This window comes from Zea mays, chromosome 1 (genome assembly GCF_902167145.1).
Source record: "Zea mays cultivar B73 chromosome 1, Zm-B73-REFERENCE-NAM-5.0, whole genome shotgun sequence".
Taxonomy (NCBI): domain Eukaryota; kingdom Viridiplantae; phylum Streptophyta; class Magnoliopsida; order Poales; family Poaceae; genus Zea; species Zea mays.
This window is the reverse complement of record NC_050096.1, coordinates 74,043,365-74,054,969: the sequence shown is the minus strand read 5'-3', so window position 1 is coordinate 74,054,969 and position 11,605 is coordinate 74,043,365.

The window sequence follows — 11,605 nt, the reverse complement described above, 5'->3', positions numbered from 1 at the left end:
CGCCGAGCACTCGCTGGATATTCGGGCCGGAGCCCGACCCGTCAGACAGCCTCTGCGCCGATTCGACGAGGAGAAGCGCAGAGCGATTGGCGAAGAGATCCACAAGCTAATGGCGGCAGGGTTCATCAAAGAGGTATTCCATCCCGAATGGCTTGCCAACCCTGTGCTTGTGAGGAACAAAGGGGGGAAATGGCGGATGTGTGTAGACTACACTGGTCTCAACAAAGCATGTCCGAAGGTTCCCTACCCTCTGCCTCGCATCGACCAAATCGTGGATTCCACTGCTGGGTGCGAAACCCTGTCCTTCCTCGATGCCTACTCGGGGTATCACCAGATCCGGATGAAAGAGTCCGACCAGCTCGCGACTTCTTTCATCACGCCGTTCGGCATGTGCTGCTACGTCACCATGCCGTTCGGCCTGAGGAATGCAGGCGCGGCGTACCAGCGGTGCATGAACCATGTGTTCGGCGAACACATCGGTCGCACAGTCGAGGCCTACGTCGATGACATCGTAGTCAAGACACGGAAGGCTCCCAACCTCCTCTCCGACCTTGAAGTGACATTCCGGTGTCTCAAGGCGAAAGGAGTCAAGCTTAATCCTGAGAAGTGTGTCTTCGGGGTGCCCCGAGGCATGCTCCTAGGGTTCATCGTCTCTGAGCGAGGCATCGAGGCCAACCCGGAGAAGATCGCGGCCATCACCAGCATGGGGCCCATCAAGGACTTAAAAGGGGTACAGAGGGTCATGGGATGCCTCGCGGCCCTGAGCCGCTTCATCTCACGCCTCGGCGAAAGAGGTCTGCCCCTGTACCGCCTTTTAAGGAAAGCCGAGTGTTTCGTTTGGACCCCTGAGGTCGAGGAAGCCCTCGGCAACCTAAAGGCACTCCTTACAAAGGCGCCAGTCTTGGTGCCGCCGGCGGACGGAGAAACCCTCTTGGTCTACATCGCCGCGACCACTCAGGTGGTCAGCGCCGCGATTGTGGTCGAAAGGCAGGAGGAAGGGCATACATTGCCCGTTCAGAGGCCGGTTTACTTCATCAGCGAAGTGCTGTCCGAGACTAAGATCCGCTACCCACAAGTTCAAAAGCTGCTGTATGCTGTGATCCTGACGAGGCGGAAGCTACGACACTACTTCGAGTCCCATCCGGTGACTGTGGTGTCATCCTTCCCCCTGGGGGAGATCATCCAGTGCCGAGAGGCCTCGGGCAGGATCGCAAAGTGGGCAGTGGAGGTCATGGGCGAAACGATCTCGTTCGCCCCTCGGAAGGCCATCAAGTCCCAAGTGTTGGCGGATTTCGTGGCTGAATGGGTCGATACCCAACTACCAACGACTCCGATCCAACCGGAGCTCTGGACCATGTTTTTCGACGGGTCGCTGATGAAGACGGGGGCCGGTGCGGGCCTGCTCTTCATCTCGCCCCTCGGAAAGCACTTGCGCTACGTGCTGCGCCTCCACTTCCCGGCGTCCAACAATGTGGCCGAGTACGAAGCTCTGGTCAACGGATTGCGGATCGCCATCGAGCTAGGGGTCAGACGCCTCGACGCACGCGGTGATTCGCAGCTCGTCATTGACCAAGTCATGAAGAACTCCCACTGCCGCGACCCGAAGATGGAGGCCTACTGCGACGAGGTTCGGCGCCTGGAAGACAAGTTCTTCGGGCTCGAGCTCAACCACATCGCTCGGCGCTACAACGAAACCGCAGACGAGCTGGCGAAGATAGCCTCGGGGCGAACGACAGTCCCCCCGGACGTCTTCTCCCGGGATCTGCATCAACCCTCCGTCAAGCTCGAAGACGCGCCCGAGCCCGAGGTATCCTCGGCTTAGCCCGAGGTACCCTCGGCTCAGCCCGAGGTACCCTCGGCTCAGCCCGAGGTACCCTCGGTTCAGCCCGAGGCACCCTCGGCCCAGCCCGAGGTACTCTCGGCCCCCGAGGGCGAGGCATTGAACGTCGAGGAAGGGCAGAGCGGGGCCACGCCAGACCAGGATTGGCAGGCCCCGTACCTGCAATATCTCCATCGAGGAGAGCTACCCCTCGACCAAGTCGAGGCTCGGCGGGTAGCGCGACGCGCCAAGTCATTCGTCTTGCTGGGCGACGAAGAGGAGCTCTACCATCGCAGCCCCTCGGGCATCCTCCAGCGATGCATCTCCATCGCCGAAGGTCGGGAACTGCTGCAAGAAGTACACTCGGGGGCTTGCGGCCACCACGCAGCACCCCGAGCCCTTGTTGGAAATGCTTTCCGGCAAGGCTTCTACTGGCCAACGGCGGTGGCTGACGCCACTAGAATTGTCCGCACCTGCGAAGGGTGCCAATTCTATGCGAAGCGGACACACCTGCCCGCTCAGGCTCTGCAGACAATACCCATCACCTGGCCCTTCGCTGTATGGGGTCTGGACCTCGTCGGTCCCTTGCAAAAGGCGCCCGGGGGCTACACGCACCTGCTGGTCGCCATCGACAAATTCTCCAAGTGGATCGAGGTCCGACCTCTGAACAGCATCAGGTCCGAGCAGGCGGTGGCATTCTTCACCAACATCATCCATCGCTTCGGGGTCCCGAACTCCATCATCACCGACAACGGCACCCAGTTCACCGGCAAAAAATTCTTGGATTTTTGCGAGGATCATCATATCCGGGTGGACTGGGCCGCCGTGGCTCATCCCATGTCGAATGGGCAAGTAGAGCGTGCCAACGGCATGATTCTACAAGGGCTCAAGCCTCGGATCTACAACGACCTCAACCAGTTTGGCAGGCGATGGATGAAGGAACTCCCCTCGGTGGTCTGGAGCCTAAGGACGACGCCGGGTCGTGCCACGGGCTTCACGCCGTTTTTCCTGGTCTATGGGGCTGAAGCTATCCTGCCCACTGACCTGGAATACGGCTCCCCAAGGGCGAGGGCCTACACCGAGCAAAGCAACCAAGCCAGCCGAGAGGAATCGCTGGACCAGTTGGAGGAAGCTCGGGACAGGGCCTTACTACACTCGGCGCGGTACCAACAGTCCCTGCGACGTTACCACGCCCGAGGGGCCCGGTCCCGAGAACTCCAGGTGGGCGACCTGGTGCTTCGGCTGCGACAAGACGCCCGAGGGAGGCACAAGCTCACGCCCCCCTGGGAAGGGCCGTTCGTCATCGCCAAAGTTCTGAAGCCCGGAACATACAAGCTGGCCAACAATCAAGGCGAGATCTACGGCAACGCTTGGAACATCAAACAGCTACGTCGCTTCTACCCTTAAGATGTTTTCAAGTTGTTCATATACCTCGCACCTACGCAAAGTTTAGTTGTCAAGGAAGGGTCGGCCTAGCCTCGGCAAGGCCCGACCCTCCCTCGGGGGCTAAAAGGGGGGAGACCCCCTCTGCGTCGAAATTTTTCCTCGAAAAAGGACCTCTTTTTAGCAGGATTTCTTCCGTGCTTCTTGACTACTTTGGAAAGCGGATCCTGGAAATGACGAGGTACACGTAAGCAGCCAAGGCTGACCGAGCCGAGGGACTCCTACGCCTCCGGGATACGGATACCTCACTCGTCCCCTTCTGCGATAAGTAACTTGCGCTCGGATAAAGCGACTCCGTGGACCGAACAAGTCATCACGTTCGGAAGCTCTCCTGCCGAAGCAGTCCTTCAAGCTTTCTCGACTAAATCGGGGACAGGGCCTCATGGACGGGTGAAAGTACGCGTAAGCGGCAAGGCCGACCGAGCCGAGGGATTCCCACGCCTCTGGGATACGGATACCTCACTCGTCCCTTCCGCGAAAAGCAACTCTCGCTCACACAAACATCCCTATTACCGACAGAGTCCAGATGCTCGAAACAAGAGGAAAAAAGGACGCAGCTTCGCAAGCGCGGTGAGGGCGTGTTCTTCTGGCCTCGGCGGCCGCAGAAAGCGCGCGCTACAAGATGATCTGATCCTGCAGGCCCGGGTCTTCACGCCGAAGGGAGTCGTAGCACCCTCGGCATCGACGACGTCTACAGCAAAGCCCGACCCAGCCTCGGGCGGCGCCGAGGTCCAGGGGCTCCTCCAGGAATCCGGCCCGAGCAGGCGGCTCAACCGGTTACCCCTGGGGCCTCGGGCAACCGGCTTCCAAGGGCGCTAGCCCGATCCGAGGCCTCGACTGACCGACTTGGGCGTCGGCACCGCTGACGGGCGACACGGCTAGGCTCCGGCCAACCAGGTTCCCCATTCTCGAGCCAACTCCGCCTCTGTTCATACTGATATCGCTACCCCCGGCCTCGATCCACCAAAGGGCGGCCGAGGGGTCCCTTCAACTAAGCTAGAGGAGCCTCACGTAACAAGGCCGAACGGGCCGAGGGATTCCTACGCCTCCGGGATACGGATACCTCACCCGTCACCTTGACACGGGGCAACTCATGCTTGGTAAAGCGGTTCAGATAATAAAACAGGCGAGACTTAGTGCTCGGAAATGAAGGAAAAACACGGCTCCGTGCCAAAATTACATACACGTTCAGGCCTCGACAGCCACAATGAACGAACTCACTGGCATACGAGATGCCACTACCAACGGAACTCCGGTTCCCCCCTCCGCAGGTACGAACGACCCCACTCCATGGGGAAGGCCTGCGGAGCCACAGAAGACCGATGGCTGGCTCGCCGCCGCCCGTCCTGACTGCGGCAACAGTGGGTCGGCGCTGCTGCGGTCTTGTCCCTGCCCCCGCCGACGCTCGAGGGGCGAGGACAAGCACGCCGGCGCGGTGGCCCGGGGCGCGGGCGGTGGCAGTGATCCCGTCGGTGACGAGGACTTCTCGAGCCGCCTCCGCACCGGCGCCGATGGCAGGGGGCACCAGCCCCCCGGCAGATCCCCACTCAAATCCTCCCGGACGAGTGGGGGCGCCGGCCACTGCACAAGGCCGCCGTCCCAGTGCAAAAGCAGGACCACCCCAGAACACGAACGCCACCCTAAAGGCACGCGGAATCCTGGGTGGTCCTCCTATGCACGCGATGCGGCGCCCACCCTCCGGCAGGAGGGGCCGCCGGAAGCCCGGCCGACAACTCCGACACGCTGGAGGTGACGACGCCCGCCGTCGTTCAGCCCCTCGTTATCGAAGTCCGCGCCGTCCGCAGGGCCAGCGAGCGCCTCCACCCCCAAACGCCGTGGGAAGGGGCGACCCGCGGACCCGCGCGGAAGGTAGAGCGCCGGCTCGGCATGACTCCCGCCCCAGCGGGGATGATGAACATCCTTGAAGCTGAGGGTGGGACCAAGATTGCAGCCTGGCTTGCTCTTCCCCACCTAGAAACCGGCGGTCACCATCCTGGGTGATCGTCGGCATGGGGGTACGGCCGGGCCGGCTGATGAAAATCCTTGAAGCCGAACGATGGCTGAAAGGTACCAACTCCCATGGAGTTGCGTTCCTCCAACGAGGAGGCGGAAGGGCGGCGGATATCCCCCATCCGGGGGCTTGGAAGACGGGAAGACCCAGCGCTTAAGGGAGGAAGAAGACATGGTTGCCTTACGAAAGGAGCCTCCCTCCTTTTAAAGGCAACTCCCCCTACGTGCGCCCCCAAGCGCCGCGGGCCGAGTCTTCTCCAACACGCTCCAAGGCCCTCCCCTGCGACTCGGGGGCTGGGTCCCGCATGTCATACAAGCCAGCTCAGGGCAGAAGAAGCCAAATCGCCGCGCATGGTGCGCACGACCGTCCAGCGGTTACAGGCGACCCCCCATTTTCGCCCAGACCAACGGGCAGAAGGGGCGAGCAGCCATGCAGGCGGCATGCAACCGCGCCAGATGGACGCGCTTCTCCAACTTCTGACACGCCAGCCTGGGGCCCAGGCCCACGCGTCGAGCAAATGGCACGCCAGTTGCTGCATGCAAGCAACCGCACCGCCACTTGTGCCACCATCGCGCCTCTTCGGTTGCGAAGCCTATGCCACGACTCGAGGCGACCCAACAGCGCCAGACTGGCGTGTCGGTCAAAGCGACCGAAAGTGGGCCGGCAGTAATAGCGGTGGCAGGCGGGCGGGCGCAGCGGTCACGTCGTCAGCCAGGCTCACGTCCCATCCTGAGACAGCAAGAGAGCCTCCTCTCACGGCGTGAAGACGGTGCACCCGTGACCCGTTCCTCGAACGGGTCACCCGCGCGCAACGGCCGCCCCGCCAACCACTCGCCCCGTCGCATTAACTCCGCGGCGGGACACGTGGCGCTTCTGGCAGGAGGAGCGCACGACGCTTCACCTTCGCCTTAATAACCGCGTCAGAAAAGGTACGCCACGTCGTCTGATTTCGTATCCTTTTCCGTTTTCCTCTTTCTCTATCTCTTGCAACAGGGACCGGGGAAGGGGGATACCCCGAGAGGGATCCTTCTCCGCGAAGGAACCGGGCTCCGCGCCCCCCATTACTGATCAGGGGTTCGAAGGCTGGCCCCCCGAGGGTTCAACAGCCGCCTCAGATCGCGTGGGCCCGACACCCACTACTGGTCAGGGGTTCGAAGGCCGGCCCTCCGAAGGGCTCCACGGCCGCCTCAGGCTACTCGGGCTCCGCGCCCATTACTGATCAGGGGTTCGAAGGCTGGCCCCCGAAGGGTTCACAGTCGCCTCAGACACCGAGCGAGGGATGACCAGGGGTACATTCGATACATAACCGAGGCTCGGGCTGCGCTCCCGAGGTACCCTAGGACATATCCGAGACCAGCGGGAACGATCTTGTAACGGAATCCCATCGGAGGGAGGCATCGAGCCCTCGGACCCCGTCGCCAGGGGACCGGGTCCGGCAAGTCACCCGCAGGTACTTTTGGGCGTGCCTCTGGGCCCCTAGCCGACCCCCAACGAACGGGGCACGGACGTCCACTCGGATTACCCGCTTGCAGCTCACCGGAGACACCATGTTCGGTGCCCATCGAGGGTAACATGGCGCACTCCCCCCTCCTCCTTGCGGAAAGGCGACGTAGGGGCGTATGTAAAAAGCCGAGTCTGTCCCTGATCGTCCTCTCGCCCTGTGCAGAGGCTCGGGGGCTGCTCTCGCAAAAACCGGCTCCGGCCAAATCGTTGACAGCGTCAACCTACCAGCCCGAGAGCTTGGGCCCCGACCGTGCACCCGGGCTACGGCCAGTTCGCATGAGGGAACGACCAGACCAGCCGAAGCGTTGAGCGAAGTATTAAGACCTCGAAGGAGTGTAACCACTCCTCCGAGGCCTCGGGGGCTACACCCGGCGGGTGCGCTCGCGCGCACCCACCGGAACGAAATGCAACCGAGAAAGGCTGGTCCCCTTGCAAAAAAGTGCGACAAAAGCCTCCAAGCGAGTGCTAACACTCCCTTCGAGGCTCGGGGGCTACTGTCGGGGACCATAATTAGGGGTACCCTCAAGACGCCTAATTCTCAGCTGGTAACCCCCATCAGCATAAAGCTGCAAAGGCCTGATGGGCACGATTAAGTCAGGGATCAGTCCACACGAGTGACTCGATCGCGCTTCACCCGAGCCTAGCCTCGGCCGAAGGCAGCCGACCTCGAGAGACTTCCGTCTCGCCCGAGGCCCCCTTTTTATGGCGGACACATCACCGGCTCGCCCAAGGCCTTGGCTTCGCTCAGAAGCAACCTTGACTAAATCACCACACCGACTGACCAAATTGCAGGGGCATTTAACGCAAAGGTGGCCTGACACCTCTATCCTGACACGCGCCCCCGGCAGAGCCGAGGTGACCGCCGTCACTCCACCGCTCCACTGGCCAGTCTTACAGAAGGACAGCGCCGCCTGCGCCACTCCGACTGCAGTGCCACTCGACAGAGTGAGTCTGACAGGCAATTAGGCCTTGCCAAAGGCGCCACGGCGAACTCCGCTCCGCCCGACCCCAGGGCTCGGACTCGGGCTAAGACCCGGAAGACGGCGAACTCCGCTCCGCCCGACCCCAGGGCTCGGACTCGGGCTAAGACCCGGAAGACGGCGAACTCCGCTCCGCCCGACCCCAGGGCTCGGACTCGGGCTAGGACCCGGAAGACGGCGAACTCCGCTCCGCCCGACCCCAGGGCTCGGACTCGGGCTAAAGACCCGGAAGACGGCGAACTCCGCTCCGCCCGACCCCAGGGCTCGGACTCGGGCTAAGACCCGGAAGACGACGAAACTCCGCCTCGCCCGACCCCAGGGCTCGGACTCCGCCCTGGCCTCGGCCGGATGACTTCCGCCTCGCCCGACCCCCTGGCTCGGGCTCGGCCACGGCAACTGAAGGCAAGACTCAACCTCGGCTTCGGAGGAAACCCCACGTCGCCCTGCCTAGAGCACAGACCGCCACGTCAACAGGAAACATCATCATCATCCTACCCCGAATCGACTCGGGTCACGGAGAACAAGACCGGCGTCTCGTCCGGCCAGCTCCGCCAGAGGGGCAATGATGGCGCTCCACGAGCTCTATGACGACGGCGGCCCCCAGCTCTCTTACGGCAGCAGGACAACGTCAGCAGGGACTCGACCGCTCCAACAGCTGTCCCTCCATCAGGCTCCGTCGCACCTCCGATAGCCACGACATCACGCCAGCAGGATGCCCAGATCTCTCCGGCTGCCACATCGGCATGTACCTAGGGCACTAGCTCTCCCTCCGCTAGACACGTAGCACTCTGCTACATCCCCATTGTACACCTGGATCCTCTCCTTACAACTATAAAAGGAAGGACCAGGGCCTTCTCAGAGAAGGTTGGCCGCGCGGGACCGAGGACGGGACAGGCGCTCTCTTGGGGCCGCTCGCTTCCCTCACCCGCGTGGACGCTTGTAACCCCCCTACTGCAAGCGCACCTGACCTGGGCGCGGGACGAACACGAAGGCCGCGGGACTTCCACCTCTCTCACGCTCGGCTCCGGCCGCCTCGCCTCTCCCCCCTCCGCACTCGCCCACGCGCTCGACCCATCTGGGCTGGGGCACGCAGCACACTCACTCGTCGGCTTAGGGACCCCCCTGTCTCGAAACACCGACAGGGCTGCAGCAGCAGCACCACCACAAGGACGGCCACGGCGCCCAGCAGCACCACGACCGCCAGCACCTTGAACAGCACCACCGCCGCCCACTCCGCCGCGCCCGACCGGTGCCTCCTGAAGCTGTACCGCCGCGGACGCTGAGGCTCCTCCTCCTCGTGCCCCCTCCACGTCCGCCAATCCGCCGGCTGGAGAGCGCCGCGGCGGCCGGGGCTCTCCTGCTCACGGGCGCCTGCTCGCACGCCCGAGGGAACCGCCGCCGCCGGTAAAACCTAATCCCTGGCGGCGTGGGGGTGTTTTTATAGTGATGGCGTGGGCCCGATTCACGTAATATGCGCAGACTATATTTGCATAAACTCATACACACATCAGCATAACTCGTACTATAATTTAGCGTAAGCACAGGTAGGTACAATAAGCCAAAAAGGGTCCGGTGCGGTCTGCACACCTGGTCGGGGCTTCCTGTAGTTAAATAGAGCCCAGTGCTCTAAATACTATATATATATATATGTCTATATTCAAATTTCACTTTACGAATAGTTCAATATACAGTGTAGAACAGTGTAAAACAATATTTATAGGTAAAATTCAGATAAAATACCGGAGTCGGTGTTAGAGAATATTAAATCTCTTCTTATCAATTTTGAACAGAAAGAGATTAAATTTCCTTCGTTCCACTCCAAAACGAGCATGCCTTTAGAGAAGCCGAAACCTGATAGTAGGGGTGGAAAATAAGCTCGAGGCTCGCGAGCCTCGAGCGAGCCGAGCCGAGCCATCCTTTTGGGCTCGTTGTTGTAGCGAGCCGAGCCGGCTCGTTCTGGCTCGCGAGCTGTACCAAATTATTTAATATGTAAAATAATTATGTATATGTCGGCGTTTCGAGACCGGGGGGTCCCTGGGCCGACGAGTGAGTGTCGCCGCGTGCCCCAGCCCAGATGGGTCGAGCGTGAGGGCGAGCGCGAAGGGGGGAGAGCAAGGCGGCCGGAGACCAGTGTGAGAGAGGTGGGAATCCCGCGGCCTTCGTGTTCGTCCCACGCCCAGGTCGAGTGCGCTTGCAGTAGGGGGTTACAAGCGTCCACGCGAGAGAGGGAGCGAGCGGCCCCAAGCGAGCGCCTATCTCGTCCTCGTCCCCGCGCGACCAACCTCCTCTAAGAGGGCCCTGGTCCTTCCTTTTATAGGCGTAAGGAGAGGATCCAGGTGTACAATGGGGGGTGTAGCAGAGTGCTACGTGTCTAGCGGGGGAGAGCTAGCACCCTAAGTACATGCCGTCGTGGCAGCCGGAGAGATTTTGGCACCCAGCTGGTGTGATGTCGTGGCCATCGGAGGAGCGATGGAGCCTGGCGGAGGGACAGCTGTCGGAGCGGTTGGGTCCTTGCTGACGTCTTCTTGCTTCCGTAAGGGGGCTGAGAGCCGCCGTCGTCACAGAGCATGCGGGGCGCCATCATTGCCTATCTGGCGGAGCTAGCCAGATGGGACGTCGGTCTGGTTCCTCGTGGCCTGAGTCAGCTCGGGGTAGGGTGATGATGGCGCCTCCTGTTGACGTGGCTGGCCTGCGCCCTAGGTTGGGCGATGCGGAGGCTCCTCCGAAGCCGAGGTCGAGTCTGTCTTCCGTGGCCGAGGCCGAGTCCGAGCCCCTAGGTCGGGCGAGGCGGAGGTCGTCGGCTGAGGCCAGGGCGGAGTCCGAGCCCTGGGGTCGGGCGAAGCGAAGTTCGTCGTCTTCCGGGACTTAGCCCGAGTCCGAGCCCTGGGTCGGGCGGAGCGGAGTTCGCCGTCTTCCGGGACTTAGCCCGAGTCCGAGCCCTAGGTCGGGCGGAGCGGAGTTCGCCGTCTTCCGGGACTTAGCCCGAGTCCGAGCCCTGGGTCGGGCGGAGCGGAGTTCGCCGTCTTCCGGGACTTAGCCCGAGTCTGAGCCCTGGGTCGGGCGGAGCGGAGTTCGCCGTCTTCCGGGACTTAGCCCGAGTCCGAGCCCTGGGTCGGGCGGAGCGGAGTTCGCCCTCTTCCGGGACTTAGCCCGAGTCCGAGCCCTAGGTCGGGCGGAGCGGAGTTCGCCGTCTTCCGGGACTTAGCCCGAGTCCGAGCCCTGGGTCGGGCGGAGCGGAGTTCGCCGTCTTCTGGGACTTAGCCTGAGTCCGAGCCCTGGGTCGAGCGGAGCGGAGTTCGCCGTCTTCCGGGACTTAGCCCGAGTCCGAGCCCTGGGTCGGGCGGAGCGGAGTTTCCTATGGTGCCTCCGGTGGGGCCTGACTGTCTGTCAGCCTCACTCTGTCAAATGGCACCGCAGTCGGAGTGGCGCAGGCGGCGCTGTCCTTCTGTCAGGCCGGTCAGTGGAGCGGCGAAGTGACGGCGGTCACTTCGGCTCTGCCGGGGGGCGCGCGTTAGGATAAAGGTGTCAGGCCACCTTTGCATTAAATGTTCCTGCGACTTGGTCGGTCGGTGCGGCGATTTAGTCAGGGTTGCTTCTTAGCGAAGGCAGGGCCTCGGGCGAGCCGGAAATATGTTCGCCGTTGGAGGGGGGCCTCGGGCGAGACGGAAATCCTCCGGGGTCGGCTGCCCCTTGTCCGAGGCTAGGCTCGGGCGAGGCGTGATCGAGTCGCTGAATGGACTGATCCCTGACTTAGTCGCACCCATCAGGCCTTTGCAGCTTTATGCTGATGGGGGTTACCAGCTAAGAATTAGGAGTCTTGAGGGTACCCCTAATTATGGTCCCCGACAG